Source organism: Ahaetulla prasina, chromosome 4, assembly GCF_028640845.1.
Source record: "Ahaetulla prasina isolate Xishuangbanna chromosome 4, ASM2864084v1, whole genome shotgun sequence".
Taxonomy (NCBI): domain Eukaryota; kingdom Metazoa; phylum Chordata; class Lepidosauria; order Squamata; family Colubridae; genus Ahaetulla; species Ahaetulla prasina.
The window spans coordinates 19385895-19410301 of NC_080542.1; the positions used below are offsets into that span (position 1 = coordinate 19385895).

The 24407-nt window shown below is 43.8% G+C and overlaps 1 protein-coding gene across 1 annotated transcript in view; it reads left to right on the forward strand.

The window, feature by feature from the left end:
• VKORC1 (vitamin K epoxide reductase complex subunit 1) overlaps window positions 1–24407 on the forward strand; it is an 88289-nt gene that overhangs the window by 43390 nt on the left and 20492 nt on the right. The window contains exon 2 of the mRNA XM_058180275.1: window positions 2873–2990. The gene's annotated coding sequence lies outside the window, so the exon portion shown is untranslated. The remainder of the gene's footprint in view (window positions 1–2872; window positions 2991–24407) is intronic.

Consider the following 24407-nt stretch of genomic DNA (forward strand, 5'->3'; position numbering starts at 1 on the left):
CAGTTACATTTTGTTCCTCAAATGTCCTCAGCTTTCAGCTAATTTCCTTTCTTTGTTTTCTAGTTTTCCTGCTGAAAATCTTTTATGTGGCCCTAGAAAAATAGCAATTTGGCTATCCTGGACACACCTGGCAGTGTTGGCTTGCTGGGGGTCCTGTCAATGAATCAGTCATCTAGAAGAACCCAGGAGATGAGCTTCCTCTAACACAGCACCTGCCCTGTGGACTAAACACCCCCCCCACAAGGTTTATATGACTCTTATCCTGCCCGCCTTCAAAGGGGCCCTTAAAATGTGATTCTTTCTCCAGGATTTGGGTTAAGGTATTTGGTGGGTCTTGTTAAATTGGAAGTGACGTAGGAAATATTTTTTCTTAATCTACACCGTCTGGATGGATGACTATTCTCTTGTTTCATGTGGTCTATTCACTTTTTTTTTTAAATCCTGTGAAATTGAGTAATTTTGGACATGGGTGTCTAAGACACTTGATAAATGAATCAGTAAGGAAGACTGGACCCGCTGCAGTTCCAGTCATCTCACTGCAATTCTACGGTACCTTTTCCATTCAACCCTGAGGACCCCTGTGTCCATTTTTTACAGTGGCTGCCAAAGATAATGGAGGCCCCTTTTCTGAGTAATCTCCTTTTGGAGATTTTTTTCTGATGATTTGGTGAAAGATATCTTTTGCCTCATGGAAAACTCTACCAATGCTCCAGATACCAGCCAGTCAGAGCTGAAGACTCATGCCCTCGTGACGTCTCGCCTGGATTACTGCAATGCTCTCTACATGGGGCTCCCCTTGAGGGGCATCCGGAGGCTTCAGTTGGTCCAGAACGCGGCTGCGCGGGTGATAGAGGGAGCCCCTCGGGGCTCCCGTGTTACACCTATCCTGCGCAGACTGCACTGGCTACCTGTGGCCTTCTGGGTGCGCTTCAAGGTGTTGGTGACAATCTTTAAAGCGCTCCATGGCATAGGGCCGGGCTATTTACGGGACCGCCTACTGCTACCAAATACCTCTCACCGACCCGTGCGCTCTCACAGAGAGGGACTCCTCAGGGTGCCGTCAGCTAGGCAGTGCCGTCTGGCAACACCCAGGGGAAGGGCCTTCTCTGTGGGGGCTCCCACCCTCTGGAACGAACTCCCTCCAGGACTTCGTCAACTTCTGGACCTCCGAACCTTTCGTCGCGAGCTTAAAACGCACTTATTCATCTGCGCGGGACTGGATTAGATTTTAAAGTTATTGGTTTTAAGGGGTTTTTTATTATTTATATTGTTTTTTTAAATTCGGCAATAGAATAAGTTTTTTAATTGTTGTTTTTTAATTTGTATTTATATGTATTTTAACTGCCTGTGAACCGCCCTGAGTCCTTAGGGAGATAGGGCGGTATATAAATTTGAAAAATAAATAAATAAATAAATAAGAAGCTTCTTGGATGAGAAGTGGATATGTCGTCCCTTGGACCAGAACTTCTGGACCAGAAAGTCCAGTCGTCTCTTGAAAAAGCACCTTTGAGACAATTAACAGAACTAATTTTAGCTTCGACTCGAGTCTCTAGATCAGTGGGTGGGTTTTTTTCTCAATCTTGGCAACTTTAAGACTTGTGGACTTCAACTCCCAGAATTCCCCAGTCAGCCATGTTGGCTGGGGAATTCTGGGAGTTGAAATCTACACATCTTAAAGTTGCTAAGGTTAAAAAACAGTGTTCTACATCAGGGGTCTCCAACCTTGGCAACTTTAAGACTTGTGGACTTCAACTCCCAGAATCCCTCAGCCAGCAAAGCTGGCTGAGGAATTCTGGGAGTTGAAGTCCACAAGTCTTAAAGTTGCCAAGATTGGAGACCCCTGTTCTGGCCAGGGGATGATCCTCCCAGCAAATTCCAGAATTTGGAGCCCTTCTCTTCCCTACAAGGTACTAGACAAGCTAGGAGGAGCTGAAAATTCTGAGGGGCTAATAAAAAAGCAGAATCATGAGTTGGCTGGCTGTTCTTTGGCCTCTTCCTATCCTCTTTTTCTTATGACAATGACAATGAGTCTTTACTGATTATTCCTTGGACCATATCAAATCTTCTTATTGTGGTTGTTGACTTAGAGCAAAGGAGCTGACGATCTGTAACTATGCATGTCTTGTTTAGAGATTTATACAATTAAATCTGGAATTATAATGCCACATTCCCAGTTTGATGTGTGTTCTTTCGGCTACTTAAATCTTTTGATCCTTGCATTCTTCTCTTTTTGAGCTGAATTGTGGTATCAATCCCATCCAATTCTAATGGAAGAGAATACTGGTAACCAGTGTGGGTTTCTACCGGTTCACCCTGATTCGGGTGAACCAGTAGCGGTGGCAGCAGGAGGAGGCTCCGCCCACTTTCCTGAACATCATCATGGATGCTTTGCACATGCGCAGAAGGTTCTACACATGTGCAGAAGCACTGTGCACGAGTGAAGTGAGCGCGCACACACGCACGTTCACAGTTCCGAACCAGTAGCGAAGGTAAGTGAAATCCACTACTGCTTGTAGCTCAGGGTTAATCTGTGTGATCCTCAGTGCTCTCTGAGCTTAATTGTTTTCTTGCAGATGTTTCATTTACCAAACAGGTAACATCAGTTGAAGACTACATATCTTAAACTTGATGATGTTGCCTAGTTTGGTAATAAAACGTCTGCAAGAAAACCAACAAGCTCAAAGAGCACCAGCGATCCCATCCAATCCACTTTGGTTAGAGATCGATAAGTGAAATGAAACTGCTTCTTCCCAGCATTGGAGAACCAATTACTCCCTTGAAGGCAACCTGAGTTATTTTCTCATCTCATCGCATAAAAAGTAAGTGTGAGTTTCTTCACTCTCTAAAGTAATACTTTTCCTTCTATTTCAAGGACAGGAAGAAACAGCTCATCGTGGATATGCGGATGGACCTGCAGCCAAGTACATGAGCTCAGTCTCCCGTTAGCTGGAACAACGTGTATCTTCCCGTTCTTCAAAGTTCTCCCAGATGTAAGATAAGAAACTGTATTTTAATGAATACTTTTATAAAGCAGCATCCATGAGTCATTCTGAATCCCTTTAGCCAGGAATGATAAAGTTAGGCTGGCATTTATTACAAGATGTTCTACAACTGATAGACTGTTTTCCTTAGCAATAAAAACAACAGCAACAGCAATTAAGGTTCATTGAATATATGACAATTTGCTCTCTTTTCATGAGAACCATATTCTGCTTTCCAGGTCCCTTCTTTGAACTTATTTTTCTTTGTAGTTGCTGCAACCCTCTTCTAGATTGGATCACCAATGTTCAGATCAATGCATATATTTTCCTTTGGAAAAAACTGTGCAGGATGCACCTCCAAAGAAAAATAAACTTCTAAGCCATCATCACTGCCTTAATTCAAGAGCCTCATTCTTGGAGAATCTTCCTTCCTCCTCCTCTACTCCTGCACACACATCCCCTTCACATCCTCTTCCTCCTCCTCCTCCTCCATAGCCCAGGTTGAAAGAAAATGTAGAGATGGACAGGTTAAGCAATAAGTGTTCAGATGCTGTGTGAACTGCTATGTTGGGTGCTCAGAACTTTAGGAAAGAGAGCAAAAAGGAGAGAGGATCATAGAGATTAGCTCTCCAAGATGAAAGTGCCCACCAGAATTAGGAGAGGAAAGACGGATTAGATAGAAGAGTCAAAGAATTGATCTAAAGCATAGCTGGGGAATTCTTGGAATAGAAGTCCATACATCTTCAAACTACCATGGTTGAGAAAAAACTGGTCTAAAATGAATAAAAAGAAGGAATGGGCCAGGAGAACATGATTTCAGTGGTGACAAGGAAGGACAACAATATTATTTCAAAAAATTACCCATTTTTTGGCAATATCTGACCTTGAATGATCTCAAATAGTGAGGTAGAACAATGAAGCAAGGACATAGGTGGGGAACCATTAGAAATAAGCAGAGCTGTAGTAAGCCAAAAGGGTCGCAAGAAGCCGATTCCACAATGTATCATGAAACTACCAAGGCATGTCCATGAAGTCACTAGGTGTTGGGTTGACCAGAAGGAGACCTACTCTGCTTCTTTCACTTTTAATTCTACAAATTTCTGTAATCCTGTTTCCTTTTTTACTTAGAAAAACACAGTGGCAATATTTACAACATAAACCATGGTATAAAGTTGAGGTTCATGACGAAAATGAACAAAAGCCACACGTCTTTGGAAGGTCATAACAGTCTGAAACATCCTCATGGAGTTTTTGTTAACTTAAGGCCAATCACATGAGCTGCTGACTGTAGCTATTATTGTGTCCTACAGCATGATCTGGCAGGGTATGATGGAAGCTGTATTCCAAGGTATCAAGGGATGGGGGAAAAATACCTTACCAGGACTTGGCAATACGGCATTCCAGCACCTAGGAAGGGCACCCCAAAAGATGGATCTTGATGGACATCTGTTTTCATCAACCACACCAAGGTTCAGGTCAGGCCTCAGATAATATTCGTCAGCATTAAACATGTAGTCGTGTAGTGACTGATGCCAAGAGCACAACCCTAACATCAGGGCTCACTCCCTTGTGAGAGATCATGGCTCTCTCTCTCTTGCTTTCTTTGTCATACATGCCAAATACATGCACATTCAGACTCCCCCTTCCCCTCGGGGTTCATAGGAGGCTTGGCTCCTGCTAAAAGGGCTTCTCCTTTGCCAGCTCAGATAGCGTTGCCTGAGACGGTTGTTTGCCAGGTATGCGAGGATGACTGAGCTGTGGAAACGAGAGGAGAAGGCCACGTGTCAGGTGGGGAAAAAGGGGAGGAGTTGTGTGAATCCTTCCTTAGGCACAGGTGACCCAGAAACAGGCCTGCCTTGTCTTGCTGAATGGCTGGGAATTCCTCAGCCCTCGATAGGGCCTTGGTAAGGGGGCGCAGTCAAATTCCTAACACCAAAATCACAGAGCTAGAAATGCTGGATCAAGCATTTAGCACCTATGGAGTCACTCCGGATGGTTACAAATCTTGTCTATTGCTAATAATGCTAATGGAGAAATTCTGGCATCAAGAATATCATAGCCTGGGGTTCACATCTGGTGCACAGCAAGGGCTGGTTTAAGATGAAACCAGAAATCATGATCCATAAACCCACAGCTGGGTTCAATGTGGGTTGCCATGTAATATAAGTGCTTCATGAGGACTAGTTCATTACCAGACCGTCGCAACACTGAAGCTTGTTCACACATTGACAAAAAAGAAGTTTCACCATATAATCTTTTAAACATCCCAAAAGTGCAGGGAGGTGATTGTGACTCAGCCTCTTTTTAAAGTGCATGTGCAACATACCTAAGACTTCCATCACAAGGCTATAGCCACCGTTTTGACTTTTTGGATACCCCCTTCCATCCCTCCAAAAATGTTCCTGATTAATTAAATGCTCCTATAGTTGATTCCTGGAGTGGGCAGAGGATTGGACTATATGAGCTCCAGTGTCTCTTTCCATTCTGTCATTATATGCTTCCATGATTTTATTCATGCCTAAATCGGGGTGTCCAACCTTGGTGGTTTTAAGACTTGTGGACTTCAACTCCCAAAATTCTGGGAATTAAAGTCCACAGGTCTTAAAACCGCCAAGGTTGGACACCATTGGTCTTGATGCTCCGGGTTGCTTAAACTGAAGATCTATCCTGCTTTTTAAAAGAAGCTTAAATATCCTGTCAACGGGAACTATAATATGCAAATATGATTGCCCCACATTAAGTGCATTATAATACTTGGCAGACTAGGTGGCTCAGTGGCTAAGACACTGAGCTTGTTGATCAGAAAGGTCGGCAGTTCGGTGGTTCGAATCCCTAATACAGGTCTCCTGCGTGAGCAGGGGGTTGGACTAGATGATCTCCAAGGTCCCTTCCAACTCTATTACTGTTACATTCCTAACTTTAGTGTTTATGGCTTAATAAAAGCTAGCTGGAAGTACACTATTTGCTGCTGTTAGATCCATGTCACCAAGAATGACATGTCACCTTCTCCTTCACCAGGGGAAGGGCCTTCTCTGTGGGGGCTCCCACCCTCTGGAACGAACTCCCCCCAGGACTCCGTCAACTTCCTGACCTTCGAACCTTCCGTCGCGAGCTTAAGACACATTTATTCATCTGTGCAGGACTGGCTTAGATTTTTAAATTTAGAGGGGTTTTAAATTGATTTTAATATTTTATATTTGATATTTATATTTCTATTTTTAATAATTCGGGCGCTAGAATAAGTTTTTTAAGGATTATTTTAATTTGTATATTGATATTGATGTTTTATATGCCTGTGAACCGCCCTGAGTCCTTTGGGAGATAGGGCGGTATATAAATTCGAATAATAATAATAATAAGAAGAAGAAGAAGATACCAGATGCTGAAAAATGATTGTTTAAACGTATCAAAAGTCAATGGCTTCATATTAATTGGGTCTCAGCCCTCAAATCTCTCCAGGAAAAAAAAATCTTTAAATCAGCAGTTTGGAAGAAAAAGGAAGTGTCAGCCTTTCCAGGTAGACCAGACTGGGAATACGATCAGATGTGTTAATACTATTTTTTGGTAAGCCTACATTAACAGAATCTTGCAAGTCTGAAAGTACAAATCTTCTACTGTCTCCTTTACAGCCTGAGCAGTTACGAAGGGTTCCTGTCCTTTTCAGTCTCTTTCTCCACCCGTTATGCAGTTGCAGGCTACACCTTCTCTTATCTGACCATTCCTAAGAAGCATCTTTTCTCAAAATGTTTCTCAGGAAGAAAATGAGCAAATATTGCTAAATGCCAACCAGGAACTGTCAAGAGGATTCATAGGGAGGAACCTTGGATCAGGGTGTGAGCTGCAGGGTGTGGTATCATTGTGCCAACCTTTTGGCTAGGAACAAATTCTAATTGGTTAGACCAGTGGTCAGTCTATTTGTAAAATGGGAATCAGGATAGAAAGAGCACTGATGGGAGACTAAAATATATACAGAGATTCTTCCACAGATCCTCCTGAATGGTGGAGAGAGAGAGGGAGGGAGGGGGAGGGGGAGAAAATAGATAGAAGACAGGTAAATAGATAGAAGAACAGGTAGGCAGGCAGGCAGACATGATGGTATTATCCATTCAGTCATGTCCGACTCTTGGCAATTTCCTATACCATCAGGCTTGAAATTTTAGGTCTAGATAGCCTCAAACTACATCGTCTACCATTCCGACCTATGCTTAGTTCATAAGATTATTTACCAAAACGTTCTACCTATAAATGAGTAATTTAATTTCAGCCATAATAACACAAGGGCGATCAATAGATTTAAACTCGATGTAATTCGTTCTAAACTTAATTGTAGGAAATATGACTTTTGCAATAGAGTAGTAAATGTCTGGAACACTCTACCTGATCCTGTTGTTAGTCTCTCTAATCCCCATACTTTTTACCTTAAACTGTCTACCGTGGACAGTTTTTCATGTTTCTTAAGAGGTCCCTAAGGGGGCATGCATAAGTGCACCAGCATGCCTACCAGCCCTGTCCTACTGTCCCCATTTATATGTAATCATTCTATGTGTTTATGGCTATGTTTTGCCTATTTATATCCTTTTATTTGTACCAATTTTTTTTCATGTGTCCATGTCTATGTCTATACTGTTACTTGTTTCCTTGTACTTGTCGACAAATTAATTAATTAATTCATTCATTCTATGGATGAGGTCTCTCCACATCTTCCAATCTTGCACTAGATCGATCGATCGATCGATCGATAGATAGATAGATAGATAGATAGATAGATAGATAGATAGATAGACAGACAGACAGACAGATGGATGGGCAGACGGATAGAAAGATGGATGAGAGGGAAGAGGGAAGAGAGATGATTAGAGATGATAGATGCTAATAGGTAGATATCCTGTTTTTCCCAAAATAAGACATCCTCTGATAATAAGTCCAATCAGGCTTTTGAACATGCATGGCAATAAGGCCAAATTTCAGGGTTCAAAAAAAATAAATAGACAGGGTCTTATTTTCAGAGAAATACGGTAGATAGATGATAGGTAATAGATAATAAATAGATGGATAGATGGATGCATGGATGCATGGATGGATGGGAAAGGAGAGATGATTAGAGATGATAGATACTGGTAGATAGAAATAGATGATAGATAGATAGATAGATAGATAGATAGATAGATAGATAGATAGATAGATAGATAGATAGATAGATAGATAGATAGACAGATAGGATGGGTGGATAGATGGACGGACAGATAGATGGATGGATTGAAGGCTGATAGATTTCTGTGTGTGTGTGAGAGAGAAAGAAATATGAGATGATCTGATTAAAGATGATAGATACTGATAGACAGACAGATGATAATAGACAGATGAATGAATTTCAGTTCTCTTTAACTTATAGTGTAAAAGGGGATCTTATATTAGATTTTTTGGGATGTTTTAAGGATTCGCATCAGCACCCCCTCCACCCACCCACCCCATATTCCATCCCCTGTCTTTCAGCTAGCCAGAAAACACCTCTGAGGGGTATTTGAGTTTGTTTTCCTTTCTCTTGGGGTTCCTTTCTAATTTTTATGATTCAGCTCATCGGCCAACTCTGCCATGCAGTTTCCTCATTTTTGCCCAGTAAAAAAGGCCCACTTCCTGTCTTTCTCATAAATGTTTGAGCAATCGCTTTTATTTCCAATTGCCATCACTTCCTGAACGGTGGTTATGGAGTTCACAGAGGGCTCATTTTCTTTTCCATGACAGAACAAAGAAAATCGGCAAATGTTGGTGAAATAATTTTGACTATTTGCACATCATAAAGAGAGGGACATCCCCGTCCGCTTCTCCCATATAATGCAAATGTGCAGTTGGCCTCTTGTACTCTACTGTTAATTGAACCAGAGTGAACAGGTCTTTGCAGGAGTTTTTTCCAATCATGTGTAGTCCTCGACTTATGACCACAATTGAGCCTAACGTTTCCAATTCTGAGCAAGACAATTGTTAAGTGAGTTTCGGCTCCATTTTGAAATTGCCACAGTTGTTAAGTGAATCACTGCAGTTGTTAAGTTTATAATACAGTTGTTAAGTGAATCTGGCTTCCTCGCTGATGCTGCTTGTCCAAAGGTCGCAAAAGTTGATCACATGACCTCGGGACACTGCTGCCATCATACATATATGCCAATTGCCCAGTGCCCGAATTTTGATCACCTGACCGTGGGGATGCTGCAACAGTTATTAGTGTGAAAAACAGACATGCCATTTTTTTGTATGTTGTTATAATTCAAATGGTCACTAAATGAATGGTTGTAAACCAAGGGTTACCTGTAACAAGTTTCATTAAAAGCTTTTAGGAATTGGTTGGTCGGAAAATGGACACGAGACTTCTGATGTTTTGGCACCAAAGTCTATTATAGTTTTCCCTGGGTCCCTTTTTTTAGATGATCTTCTAGACTTTCTCAATTATAGAAAACCTATCCATCTACTTCCAATTATCTTCTCTACTACCTACCAACTTCTCCATTCTCCCCTTTTGAAGGTTTTTTTTTTTGCCCTAAATAAAATTAAAGAAACAAAGTGAAGTGCAAAGCAAAATACAGCTTTTAATGTCAGCTTTATTTACAGCAAATATACTGTATTTAAATCATGCTTACGTGCAAAATGGGAGCAGAGGGTGTGCTGATGGGCATTCTATCCGTCTGCCTTTTCGACACTTATGTAAAATGGCTTCGCCTCTCCTGTCGGCCATTTTGCAGATGCATAAATCACGTCCCCAGCCGCTATAAAAAAATGAATCACCAGTGCGGAAGGGTTACTTGACCTCTGATCCTGACTAAGAGAAGGAACTTATCTTATGAAAACACAATCAAATGTGCTGTTTGTACAGTACACTTCATTATGGTGTTAGTCCCAGGAACCTGCGTTTGGTTTCGGAGTGGTGAAATATTTAGACAGCTTGACAAATAGAAGGGATGTTAAGCAGAACAGATTACAGTCAGGGTAAATGGTGGGTGGCAGCCATTTCGGTTTCGTTTGGGGTAACCAATTTTGCATTCTCTTTCTTTTCTTATAATATTGCAGAGTTCTGATTTCCTGAAAGTGGTCCATGCAGTTTTAGGAACCACTTCTGTATCAATTAATTCCTGTCTTCTGGTCAGTAATTATTAGACTTGCAGGTAGTCCTTGACTTACAACAGTTCATTTAGTGACTGTTCAAAGTTACAACATCACTGAAAAAAATTAACTTATGACCATTTTTCACACTTACAACCATTGAAGCATCATGATCATATTTATGACGATTGCAGTGTCCCGAGATCATGTGATCCTGTTTACGACTTTCTGACAATTCAAGTCAATGGGGCAGCCAGATTCACTTAACAACCATGTTACTAACTTAACAAGTGCAATGATTCACTTAACAACTGTGGCAAAAAAGGTCGTAAAATGGAGGAAAACCCATTTAAGAAATGTCTCGTTTAGCAAAATAAACTTTGGGCTGTATTGTGGCCAATAAGTCTAGGACTACCTGTATAGTTTTTAGAGATCCAGTTATATGCAGAAGAACAGGAAGGGTGACTGTTCTGTCAGACCAGATCTTGACCTTTTCTTCCTAAAAAGAAGCACAAAATGAAATGAAATGAAATAACTATACTACAGGTAGTCCTTTACTTATGACCACAATCAGGACCAGAATTACCACTGCTAAGCAAGACAGGTGTTAAGGCCGATTTTGCAACCTTTTTTGCCACAGCTGTTAAGTGAATCCAGCTTCCCCACTGAATTTGCTTGAAGCTCATAAAGTTAACATAGCAACCACGCCAAGCACCTAAACTTTGATCATGTGATTGTGGGGATACCACAATGGTTGCTAAGTGCGAGAACTTTTTTCAGTGCCCTGGTAACTTCAAATGGTCTCTAAACAAATGGCTGTAAGTGAACCCTACCTATACCTCTGTTCAGAAAGAATTAGGTATTACCTAAGTATATGCATAGTGAATTCTACATCGAATATCAAGACTAGCTATTATTTTGCAGAAAAATAAACTTTGAATAGCCAACCAGCTAGAGCAGCGATGTCAAATTCAAGGCTCAGGGGCTGGATCTGGGCCGCAGGATGCTTAGATCTGGCCTGCGGAACTGCCCTGGAAACAACAAAAGACCGGCTTGGGGTGCCCCTGCCAGCGAAATGCCACTCTATTTCTGGCCCATGGGCAGCCCTCATGAGCTCCATTTTCACCAGCAGAGGGTTTCAGGAGGCCATAGCAGCCAGAAATGGAGCTTGGGAGCCTGTTTTTGCTGGGAGAGCGCTCAGGCTTCCACAGGCGCCCCAGACACAACTGGGGCGCCGTGCCCACCCTGGCCACGCCCACCCCAGGCCCCTGAGGTCAAGCACAACCATGATGCGGCCCTCAATGAAATCCAGTTTGGCACCCTTGAGCTAGAGTGATGAAGGAGTTTAAAGAATGAATGAATCACAAGATCTACAAAAAAAAAATATTCCCAATCTTTGTTGCCGCCAAATAGTTTTTCTGGAATTTTGCAGATCTGCTACCCTTAAAACAGATTGGTTTTCTTGGTTACTCTTTAAATGTGCTTATATTGTAGAAATGAGAAGATGGAACAGTGCCTTGTGCTATATGGTTCAAATGAGCATTTTTCACTGGGATCCAAGGGTGGGATTCAGCCGGTTCGGGAGAACTGGTAGTTATAGCCAACTGCTAGGCCTGCCTACTCGCCCCGATGCTGTCCCGTCTTATACAATTGCCGTGTTTTTGATGAAGTGTGCATGTGTGCAAGGCACGCACGAGAGTGAAGCTACCCCATCCTATACAATTGTTGTATTTTTGACACAACACACATGTGCGCAAGGCACACACACACATCTTTGATTCTGGGCGAACCGGTTGTTAAATTATATGAAGCCCTCCTCTGCTAGGATCTGAAATCCACAAATCAAGTTGCCAGGTTTGAAAAACACTGGTTTCCTGAAGAATTTGATCCAACCTACATATACTCTAGATTTCACAACATCTTAAAGGCCTGAACTAGTTAATGTTAATTTGAAGTTTCTACTCTTCCTTTTTTTTAAAAAAGTTTCAGTTCAGTTTATCAAGTGGTCCTCAGCTTATGACAGTAATTGAGTCCAGAATTACGATCGCAAGATGTGTTGGGTTATTAAACAGGTCACCACATGACCATACATGATGATCTTTTTTTGCCAGAATTGTTAAGTGAATGCCGTAGTTGTTAAAGAGAATGCAGTGATCGTTAAGGAAACATGGTTGTTAAGCGAATTCATTGCTCACAATGGGTGTCTTTTGTCAGAAACAGGAAGTAAACACCGGTTTCTAGCAGAAAACGTGGAAATCCTGGTCATGTGACTGGGATATTGTAAATGGATGTAAATGCAAGCAGGTTGCCAAGCCACCCAAAATGTAATCATGTGACCATGGGGGGGGGCAACCATCGGAACAGTCCTAGGAAGATCTGTCGTAACTTTATATAATCACTAAGAAACTGGACGCAAGTCAAGGACTACCTGTATATTATTATTCTTTCTATTGCACAATTACTATTGTGTTGTTTTACATACTATAGTGATGACACAATAAGATCATTTTTAATCAACACTCATAAAATCACTTCTGTTAAACATGATGCTGCAGTCTTTCTTTGTTCCCAACATGTCAGCAATTTTTTTTTTAAAAACACTCAAATTGAAATGCTGACATAAAGAAAACAAGAAGCGGAAAGAAATAAATGCAGGGAAGTAAATATTAGCCAATTTGATTTCATAGTTAATCTTTAATTGTATTTTGCGACTTCTAGAAGAGGAACTGACTTTTTCCAAGTATATTGAGAACTGACTTTCCCTTATAAATTTGGGAAATACTTCTATTTCTGGTTTGCACTGTTGAAATTTTAGAAAGAAAAAGATCACTAATGTTTCATCACTCTTCATTGTGAACTATGGCCCGGTTTTGTCACTCCTTTGTGTAATATTTGGCTGCTATCTAACATTTTTTCACCCTTTCCTTTCTGTCTTTTGCTTTCCCATTCCTTGAACTTGGCCTGAAGTCAAACAAGATTTGGAGCTTCCTCTATTGCAGCTTCTTTGCTAGTATTAAGCTCCATGCCTGCCTGACTACAATTAAGAGTCTCCTTGACCAATTTCCTTTTAGGACAATTTCATTGACATTTCCTTGCCACTCACTCTCACAAGCTCATTGTTTAACTGAAAACTTCAGGGAACTTCTAGACTTCTTCAGAAACTTGGGTTTCTGAAGGACCGATAGATCCAGAAATGAACGTAATGTGTATGACCAGAAGGAATCAAGTTCTGCTTGATTTGGAAGAGTGCTCAAATCAGGGGTGAAATCCAGCAGGTTCTGACAGGTTCTGGAGAATCGGTAGCAGAAATTTTGATCAGTTCGGAGAACCGGTGGCAGATATTTTGATCAGTTCGGAGAACTGGCAAATATCACCTCTGGCTGGCCCCAGAGTGGGGCGGGAATGGAGAGTTTGCAATATCCTTCTCCCAGGAGTGGAGAGGGAATGGGGATTTTGCAGTATCTTTCCCCTACAGAGGGGTGGGAAAGGAGATTTTGTAGTATCCTTCCCCTGCCACACCCACCAAGCCACACCACGCCCACCAAGCCACACTCAAATGTTTTACTGGTGAAAATTGCAGCCTGATTTCTACAGGGTATGCAGTTGGTGGAACAAAAACCATAATGGTTGAATCATTGAACACTGACTTTAAATTGAAACCTTCTGCCTTCGCCGCACTGAACTTTTATCTATTGGCATTGGTATGTGCTGGTACCTCATGACACCTTGGGCTGCAATCTCCCAATCCTCTCTGAAAGGTATGCAAATTTTAATATGGCAAAAAGTACACATGAAAATATGGAAAGTAATCATATCCCATTTAATGCAGTGTTTTCCAACCTTCGCAACTTCAGAGATGTGGACTTCAACTCCCAGAATTCCCCAGCCTGCATGTTGATTGAGGAATTCTGGGAATTGAAGCCCACTTAAAGTTGCTGAGGGACGAGAAACATTGATTTAGAGTAGATGCACGATGCCCATGTGCATGCACAGTGTATGCCAGACACATGCTGCGTGTGCGCATGCACATGCACAATGTGCACCAAATGCACACTGTGTGCGCATGCACAATGTGCACAAAATGCACTATGCACACATACGCAGTGCACACCAAACACAGTGCGCACATGCAAGTACACTGCAAACACACTGTGCGCACATGCATACACTTCATGCAGAAAAAGCAGCTGTTTGAAGATAAGTGGAACAGTGAGGGGGGGGGAATAGCTGTGCCATGCGATTTAGATTCGCTAGAAAGCAGGATAAATCATGCGGCACAGCTGATTGTCGGAAATACTGGTTTGGACCAACCAGTAGCTTTTTTTTACTACTGGTTCACCGAACCGGTAAATTTTATCACTAACGGTTTACCCGAATCGGTGCGAACCGGTAGGATTTCACCACTGATATATTTGATATGCCAGAGAAAGAGCCCCAGTTGATAAGGCTTCCAGCTCTGCCAAATTTCAAGCTTGTCTCCTCTTTCCATCTCATCAATTCCACCTCATTAAGAACCAAATAAAGCTTTCTTCCATGCAAGCTCTTTACAGTACTTTACTCTAAACAGGTATAAAAGTAAGTTATTTTTAAAAGAATTCTAAGTGTCATTCCCATAACCTCATTCTTGAGGTTTCCATAGGGTCTTCCTGCCTTATTTTCATACCGGATACTGGAAACAATCCAAATGCGTGCTGTTTTTTAAAATATGGGCTGACACAGCACAATGGAGGTTTTGGCAAGTTCTCGGTTACTCATCAAGGGGATGTTATTCATGCTTCGTTATGTTTGCTCATGAGAAGAAAAATCAGGTGACCATATCAGCCCAGTAGAATTTTTTCTCCTAAGTGAAGCCCAACCTCATGCAGAGAAATTTTGATTGATAAAATGAGGCAAGGAGAAATGAGTAGACCACTTACCCACCCACCCATCCATCTACCCACCCATCCACCCACCTCCCCACCCCCCACCCATCCATCCACCCATCCATCCATCCAAACATCCAGTTTTAATTCAGAAGTTCCTGTTAAAGCAAATGGCTTACAGGTAATCCTCAAACAAAAAGCATTTGTTTAGTGACCTTTCAAAGTTACGAAGGCACGGAAAAAGGATATTTATGACCATCCTCGCACTTACAACCGTCACAGGGTCCCCACGGTCATGTGATCGCAATCAGGGTGTTTGGCAACCAGCTTGCACTTATGACAGTTGTAATGTCCTGTAGTCACATGATCACCATTTGTGACCTTCCCGGTCGACTTCCAAAAAAAGCAAACTTGCAGGAACTCACAAGCCTCAGACTTGTGATGCCTCACTTAACGACCATAGCAAAATACCCATAAAATAGGTCAAGATGTTTCACTTAACAGCCATATCACTTAACGACAAATTTTACAGTTACACATCATTTGAGGACTACCTGTACTGGTGATATTGCTTTGCCCTTGAAATTGAACGGAGAGAGAGAGCACAGTCTCAGTTCCGCATGGCTGGTGGGAGATTATTAAAATGATGACTTCCAGCATTTTTTAACCAGTGTAGATAGTTTACTCTATGGCAAAAAGTCCTGGCCATACAGATAGCCCTCAACTTACAACCATTCATTTAGTGATCGTTACAATGGCACTGAAAAAAGTGACTTATGACCAGGGTTGAAATCCAGCAAGTTTTGACAGGTTTTGGACAACCAGTAGCGGAAATTTTGAGTAGTTTGGAAATATCACCTCTGGCTGGTCCCAGAATGGGGAGGGAATGGAGATTTTGCAGTATCCTTCCCCTGTCATGCCCACCAAGCTACGCCCTCCAAGCCACACTATGCCCATCAAGCCATGCCACAGAACCGGTAGTAAAAAAATTTGGATTTCACCAAATTATGACTATTTTTCATACTTATGACCAGTGGTGGACTCCAAATTTTCTAGCAACTGGTTCTCTGCCCTAATGATTGGCTGGGTGGGCGTGGCTGGGATGTGTGTCGTGTGACTGAGTGGGCATTGTCAACTCTACATCACTTGTGTGGGTGGTACCTGTATGGGACAGGCAGGGTTGGGAAGGGAATCCAGGGGTTCCGTGGGAGGGGCGGGCAGGAGGAAAGAAAGATCCAACCTCTCTCTGTGTGTGTGTGTGTGTGTGTGAGAGAGAGAGAGAGAGAGAGAGAGAGAAAGAGAGAGAGAGATATTGTGTCAATCAATATCTCTCAGAGAAGGACTTCTCAGGGTGCCGTCCGCCAGGCAATGTCGGCTGGCGGCCCCCAGGGGAAGATCCTTCTCTGTGGGGGCTCCTACTCTTTGGAATGAACTTCCCCCTGGTTTACGCCAAATACCTGACCTTCGGACCTTTCGCCGTGAACTGAAAACATATTTGTTTGTTCGTGCGAGGCTTTCTTAAATTGTCTAGATTTCGGATTTTTAAATTTTATTTAAGTCTTAAATTGGGGTTTTTAGATTTTTAACCATTTTAATTTTCGGCCACACTGTATAATAAGTTTTTTAATTTTACTTTTAATTGTACATTGTTTCTTTTTTACTTTGGCTGTACACCGCCCTGAGTCCTTCAGGAGAAGGGCGGTCTATAAATCTAATAAAATAAATAAATAAATAAAAATAAATCTTGACTGGGAAAGCTTGCTGCAAGAGGAAGAGAAACTGAGTAAGCTGGACCCAGATACTTCCTGGGTCCTCTCATCCCAGAAGCAACAACCTCACTCTCTCCCCTCTCTGCTAGTTCCCTTCTTCGCACAGGATCACCCAGCAGCGGAGATGAAGAGGGAGAAGAGGGCAGAAGTGGCCGCTAGCATTGAAGGGAGAGTGCCACACAGAAACGGGAGCACACTGAAATCCTGTGCGAAGAAGGGGGATAGCAGAGGGGAAGAGTGCGAGGTTGCTGCTTCTGGGACGAGGGGACCCGGGACACATCTGGGTCTGGCTCTCTTCACCCAGCTTCTCTTCCTCTCAGAGCCAGCTTTTTTGGGCCATTTTCAGGCCATTTTCCAGGCTGTTTTTGGCTGGAAAAATGGCCTGAAAAAGCCCCAAAAATGGCCTGAAAATGGCCCAAAAAATGGCCTGTTTTTTTTGGGGGGGTGTTCAGTGGTGGGTTTCAAAACTTTTTGGTGGGCATGGCATGGCTTGGTAGGCGTGGCTTGGTGGTTGTGGCAGGGGAAGGATACTGTAAAATCTCCATTCCCACCCCACTCCAGGGGAAGGATACTGCAAAATCCCCATTTCCTCCTGATCAGCTGGGACTCAGGAGGCAGAGAATAGATGGGGTCAGGGCCAGTCAGAATTTTTACTACCGGTTCTCCAAACAACTCAAAATTTCCACTACCGGTTCTCCAGAACTGGTCAGAACCTGCTGAAACCCACCTCTGGGATGGTTTTTGGGCCACTTTCAGGCTGTTTTTTAGGCCAATTTTGGCCAAAAGAATGGTTGAAAGCGGCCCAAAAACGGCCTGAAAACTGCCCAAAAGACAGTTGAAAACGGGCCAAAAAAGGGGCTGGGCGGAGCCAGCCGGTGGTTCGATTTGCCGGTTCTCCGAATTGCACAGAATCTGAACAACCGGTTCAGGAGAACCGGTCTGAACCAGCAGCAACCCACCTCTGATTATGATCACTGCAGCATCCCCATCATCACCTGATCAAAATTCACTCTCTTGACAACTAACTCATATTTATGATGATTGGGAGTCATGTGATCACCTTTTGCAAACTTCTGACTAGCAAAATCAAGGGGGAGGCCAGATTGACTTAACAACTGGGTTACTAACTTAACAACTGCAGTGAATCATTTAACAACTATGACACAAAAAGTCATAAAATGAAGGAAAATTGACTTTAACAACTGTCTTACTTAATTTTCTGAATTAATTTTCTATCTTAGCTTTGTAGGAAGGCCGTCTCCTCCCCAAATTAAAATATTATTTATTCTTATTATTCTTACTATTAAAAAGAGGCCAGTTAGAATATTTCCCCTAAAGGAGAAATAGAGAAAAATCTTAACAAAGACAGGAAGCAGTCCCAGTCTTCCTGCTAAAGGAAAACAACCTCAAGCAGAACCATGAAGAGGCCAGTTTTTAGATTTTGTATCCATTCCGAAAAATTGGGCTACTCTATCCATAAGCAAAGAACAAATGGAGATTCCAGATAAGCGACACAATCAGATAAGCCAAAGCTAACAAGATTCGCTCAGATAAACGCCTAGGATTTGCATTTCCCCTTTTTCCTGTAAAGCCAGCCATAACCTCTAACGACCCCATAGGAATCTGGCAACAGCCATTAGACTATTAAACATGAACAGACATCTCAATCACGAGGCTCCAAATAATGTATAAAAACCCATCTATCTCAAACCCATTTTGTCAGCCACCTCAGAAACTAAAATTTCTGGCACTCAAATAAACAGAGAACTTCTTTCCTGCAGCCAGCCTCCATTTTATTTCCAGCGTCTTTTTCCCAGCTTGGAACCAGATTGGATTTTTCTTCCAACAGCTTTGATTGGGGGAAAGTTACTTTTTTTGCAAACAGTTGTTGGCCAAGTTGTTTTTCCTGTTTAGTTCAGTATTTTTGGAATTCCAAAATTGTTGGAATTTTTATTTGTTCTTAGATCTTGTCTACATGTCTGCTTTTAAAATAAATACAGTAGATACAGTTTTTAAAAAATACACAGTAAAGGTAAAGCAGAACTGGTAGTGTGGGACAGTGTATCTCATGCCTTTGTGTTTTTCTGCCAAGTCAAGGATGCAAAAGAGTTTGGGTGAGTTTTACAGCTACTTTAAAAGGAAACAGCCAGTTAATTCTTTATTTGCTTTTCAATAGAACAACAAACAGATGTTTCATCATAGTTTGCTTTCATTTTCAAATCTGCATCTAAGCAGCGTATCAGATCAAGTAGCCGGGTAATAAACATGAGCCTATTGTTAAAGGATTTTGAAAAAACCTTGATACTTACGCACTTTCTTTTAAAGAATACTTTTTAAAAAATCAACCATAATGCTTGACCAGTAGAATCACATCTATGCAATGAGGAAACAATTGCTTTGTGTTTGTATGTATTCAATAAACTATTTGCTGTGCAACTGGGAAATAATCTCTTGATTATATACAAACACAAGGAAAGGATTATTGAAATATAATAATATTTTTGCTGTGCCTTCACAGTGTAGTGAACAGATAATAATATTCTAATAATGGAAAAGTGGAGAATGAATTTTCCGCAAAGAAAATAGCATCAAATTAATATTAGCCTCACTGAAAAAAAATATGGGTTTTGTTCAGTGGTGGGTTTCTACCGGTTTGGCCTGGTTCGGGCGAATCAGTAGTGGCGGCAGGGGGGAGTCTCCGCCCACCCGCCTGGACGTCAACATGGACACTGCACCACGTGTGAGTGAAGCTAGCATGTGCATGTGCACACTCACAGTTCCAAACCAGTACCAAAGGTAAGTAGAACCCATTACTAGTTCTGTTGATTTCCTGTCTTGGAAATCCTGAGAACTCTAATTGCAAAAGCTGGCAAGGAAGTGGATCAAATGATTGCATATGCTCTAAACCTGACATTTGAACTCTAGCCCATGGACAATAAATCAATGCAAAGTAATTCCATTAATTAACATAACCTTGTTGTTATGTATCTTTAAATATTTTGGCGGGAAACAAGCACGTTGCTGATTGGTTGAAGCCGCCGGTTAAACAGTATATAAAGGGTTGTTTTTCCCCAGCTTGGCAGCTGGGTTCACCATATATTAAAGAGCTGTTGTCACTACCCTGGTCTCCAGCCTCGTTACTTCCCGAACTTAACACTGGCGACGAGGGTGGGATACCGAGGCTAAGGAGCACCAGAACCGAGCTGAAGCACGGAAGAACCGAACCCAGCAAACACAGGGCAGAAAAGCGGAGATGGCCAGTTACACTCCGCCCGCACCGTTTGACCCAGCTAGAGAGAAATGGGGAACGTACATGACCCGTTTCGAAAGCTTTCTAGAAGCCAACGAACTGCAAGGAGTTCCAGACAACCGCAAAAGGGCATACTTCTTGAGCCACTGCGGTCCCGAGGTCATCGACATCGCGGAAGCCCTGGCAGAGCCAACGCCGATACAATCGGTATCGTGGCAAACTCTGCAAACCCTGCTAAAAAACCATTTCGCGCCAACGCCGTCCAAATACGCGGCGTTTTGAATTTGGAGAGGCCCGGCAGCTAGAGGGCGAATCCATCGGCGACTACATGGCCGCCCTGCGGAAAGCCTCCAAAGACTGTGGGTACCGAGACCTGGACGAGGTGCTGCTGGAGCAACTCATCAGGGGGGTCCGAGACATGCGATTGCGGAGGCGGCTGCTATCGAAAAGCAATCTGACGCTGGCAAACGCCCTGGACGAAGCCAGAGCGCATGAAATGTCCACCCAAGCGGCGGAGACACTGCAAAAGCCTCTCACACCAAAGGCGAGCACAAAGTCAACCCCGGTGCACCAAGAAGAGATCCAGACCGAATCCGACGGAGAGGATGAGGAAGGGGTCTGCCGAACCGAGAAACGCGGAAAAGAGGACCGGGACGAATGCGGAAGTTGCGGAGGTCAACACCAGCGCCAACGCTGCAAGTTTAAGGACGCAACATGTCGGCGGTGCGAGAAGAAAGGGCACCTAGCTCAAGTCTGTCGAGCTCCCCAACCTTCCCGCCGAAAATTCAAATCGGCCAATCAGAGCGCGGGATCGGCAAGGCGACCCGCGATTGGCTCAAACAAAAAAGGCGCGGATTCGAACCAAACGACTGTGGTCATAGGCCGCGCCTCAACCCGAGTGGAGAAGAAGATCTTCACCAAACCCAAAATAGAAGGAGTACGGTGCCGACTCGAAGTGGACACCGGGTCAGCAATCACCATCATGTCCTGGGACACTTTGGCGAAGTCACTGCCATCAGTCGCGGCGCCACCTGCAAACACAACGGCCACGAGTCCACGACTACCAAGGGAATCGAATCCTGTTCGAGGGACCACCTCTGTCCGAGTCGAGCACGGACCACACAAGAAGACCCTGCCCATCACGATCGTCAAGGGACCCTGCCTAGTTTGTTGGGACTAGACTGGTTTCGCGCACTGGGCATGGGCGTGACTGGCATCTACAGAAGTGACTGTAACCTGAAAGACATACTCATGAATGAGTTCAAGATGTCTTCAAGGACTGCCTGGGCAAGTACAAGGGGACCCCTATTTCCTTCAACTTAGACCCCCAGGTAGCCCCCATTAGGTTAAAGGCAAGGAGAGTCCCTTTTGCCCTCAAACCTAAAATTGACAAGGAGCTAGATAAGCTCATAAATCAGGGGATTTTGGTGCCAGTCGATCACGCAAAGTGGGAGACGCCAATCGTCACCCCAGTAAAACCAGATGGGTCAATTAGAATCTGCGCTGACTACAAGGCGACGCTAAACAAAGCCTTACAGAAAAGCGCTTACCCGGTTCCCGTGGTGCAACACTTGCTGCACTCTTTGGGGCAAGGGCAAGTCTTTGCAAAGTTAGACTTGGCCCAAGCCTACCAGCAACTGCCCGTAGACGCCAACACAGCCGAAGCCCAAACGATTGTAACTCACAGGGGTGCATTCAAGTGTACCCGATTACAATTTGGGGTGAGTGTGGCACCGGGGCTGTTCCAAAACTTAATGGAACAACTTCTGCAAGGGCTCTAGGGTAGTTCCCTACTTCGATGATGTATTGATATCAGCCGAAAACGTAGAGGAATTGGGGGAGCGTCTGAGAAAGGTTCTGGGCATTTTCCGGTCAGCCGGACTAAAGGTTAAAGTGAACAAATGCCAGATAGGGGTAGAATCCGTCGAATTCTTGGGCTACCGAATAGACAAGAAAGGAATTCACCCCACTGAGAGCAAGGTCAAGGCAATTAGAAAGGCTCCAGCGCCCAAAAACAATACAGAGCTACAGGCATTCCTGGGGCTAGTGAATTTTTACGCGGTTTTTTTAAAAAACAAAGCGACCGTTGCTGAACCGCTGCATAAGCTTCTAGGGAAAAATACTGTTTGGTCTTGGGGAAAGTCAGAAAGTAGGGCTTTCGAAGCAGTAAAAAACCTGCTCTCGAGCGATAGCCTGCTCATCCAATATCATAGCTCATTGCCCTTAGTGCTGGTTTGCGATGCCTCCCCTTACGGGGTGGGGGCTGTGCTCAGCCACAGACTTCCAAACGGCACAGAAGCCCCTATAGCCTTCTACTCCAGAACGATGTCCTCCACAGAGAGGAACTATAGCCAGTTAGATAAGAAAGCGCTAGCAATTGTGTCAGGGGTAAAAAAATTTCACGAATATGTTTTTGGGCGAGACTTTGAAATTGTAACTGACCACAGACCGCTGTTAGGAATACTGGCAGGTGACCGCCCAACGCCTGTGGCACTTTCGCCACGATTGACCCGATGGACTATTTTCTTAGCCGCTTATTCCTACAAGCTGCAGCATCGACCGGGAAAAGAAGTGGGGCATGCGGACGCGTTAAGCAGATGCCCACTGCCAGGGGCGATCAAGACCCCACCGGGACGCCCATCCTGCTGATTGACTCTTTGACTCTGGCCCAGTCACATCTAAGGAAGTGGCTCGGCATCATACCGGGACATTATGCTAAGGACTGTACTCGGTTGGGTACAAGAGGGTGGCCGCTGCCGGGAACGGTTTAAGGAATTTGTAAAAAAACGTGAGGAGCTCTCGGCTCAAGGGGGGTGCCTGCTATGGGGTGATCGAGTGGTAATCCCGGAGAAATTGAGGGGAAGGGTATTGGACCTCCTCCACGAGGGTCACCCAGGGATCGTAAGGATGAAGGGGCTAGCAAGAAGCTATGTGTGGTGGCCACTCATGGACGCAGAGATTGCTGAGAGGGTAGGAAAATGCCAGGCTTGCCAAGAGTCCAGACCTCTACCCCCAACGGCCCCAGTCAGGGAATGGGAAAAACCCCAAGGGCCCTGGTCGAGAATCCACATTGATTTTGCTGGCCCTTTCCACGGCCAAACCTTCCTAGTGGTTGTCGACGCTTTCTCTAAATGGTTGGAGATCATACTCATGAAATCCACGACAGCCGAGGCAGTAATCGCAGCCCTGCGCCACCTATTCGCAACCCACGGGTTGCCTGACACGCTGGTATCCGACAACGGCCCGCAATTCACGGCAGCCCAGTTTGAGGAATACTTGGCAGAGGAGGGCATCCGACATGCCCTCTCTGCACCTTTCCACCCGCGCCGAATGGCCTTGCAGAGCGTTCCGTCCGGAGCGCTAAGGAGGCATTGTCCAGGCTCAAGCCAGGGGACTGGCAAGCAAAGATAGATTTCTTTCTGGCCGTTCAGCATAGAACCCCAAGCACGGCTACAGGCAGAAGCCCAGCCGAATTATTGATGGGACGGAAACTCCGGTGCCCACTTGACCGTTTGAATCCCCATTACACACCAGAGGGTTACAAGGGGGAACTAGAAAAAACGAGAGAAATGGGCATAGGCGACCGAGTGTGGGCCCGCAACTATGGGGATGGCCCAAGTTGGCTAGCAGGGCAAATCATAAAAGCAACCGGTCCAAAATCATACTTGGTTGAGTTAAAAGACAACCGAGTATGGAGGCGCCACATAGATCAGATAAGGAAACGACTAGCTGAACAACCCGGGCTAAATGAGACAGATCATGACCACTCATTATTTGATCCCACAGCTGACCATAACCCGGGGGAGGCGCAAGACTTAGCTGAGGTCCCGGAGGTCCAGCGACGCCATCAGGTTCCCGTTGGAAACAGCAGGGAAAATTCAAAAAGTAATCCAGGGCCGGATGGCCAAGAAAAAGAGTCTGCAAGTAATCCAGGGCCCGATGGCCTAGAGGAAGAGCTGGGAGGAGAAAACAGCCCCTCCGACCAGCTCAAAACACCACCCAGGACTGAACCGCGCAGGTCCGAAAGAATTAGGAGACGCCCAGGTTATTTGCGTGACTACGTCGAAAAATAACATGTAAATAATATGTAAATAGTGGTAAAGTGTTTTCTGGGAAGGGAGGAGTGTTATGTATCTTTAAATATTTTGGCGGGAAACAAGCACGTTGCTGATTGGTTGAAGCCGCCGGTTAAACAGTATATAAAGGGTTGTTTTTCCCCAGCTTGGCAGCTGGGTTCACCATATATTAAAGAGCTGTTGTCACTACCCTGGTCTCCAGCCTCGTTACTTCCCGAACTTAACACTTGTATTAAAAAAAAACCCTTCCGTTAAAAATATTGGGTATCTTTCATCTCTCTGACCATAATGATGAAGGGGGTTGTAAAAACTTTCTTTAAAGAACTACATCAGGAGAATAGAGCCAGGATGGTTTAATGGGGAAGAGTCCAAGTTAGAAA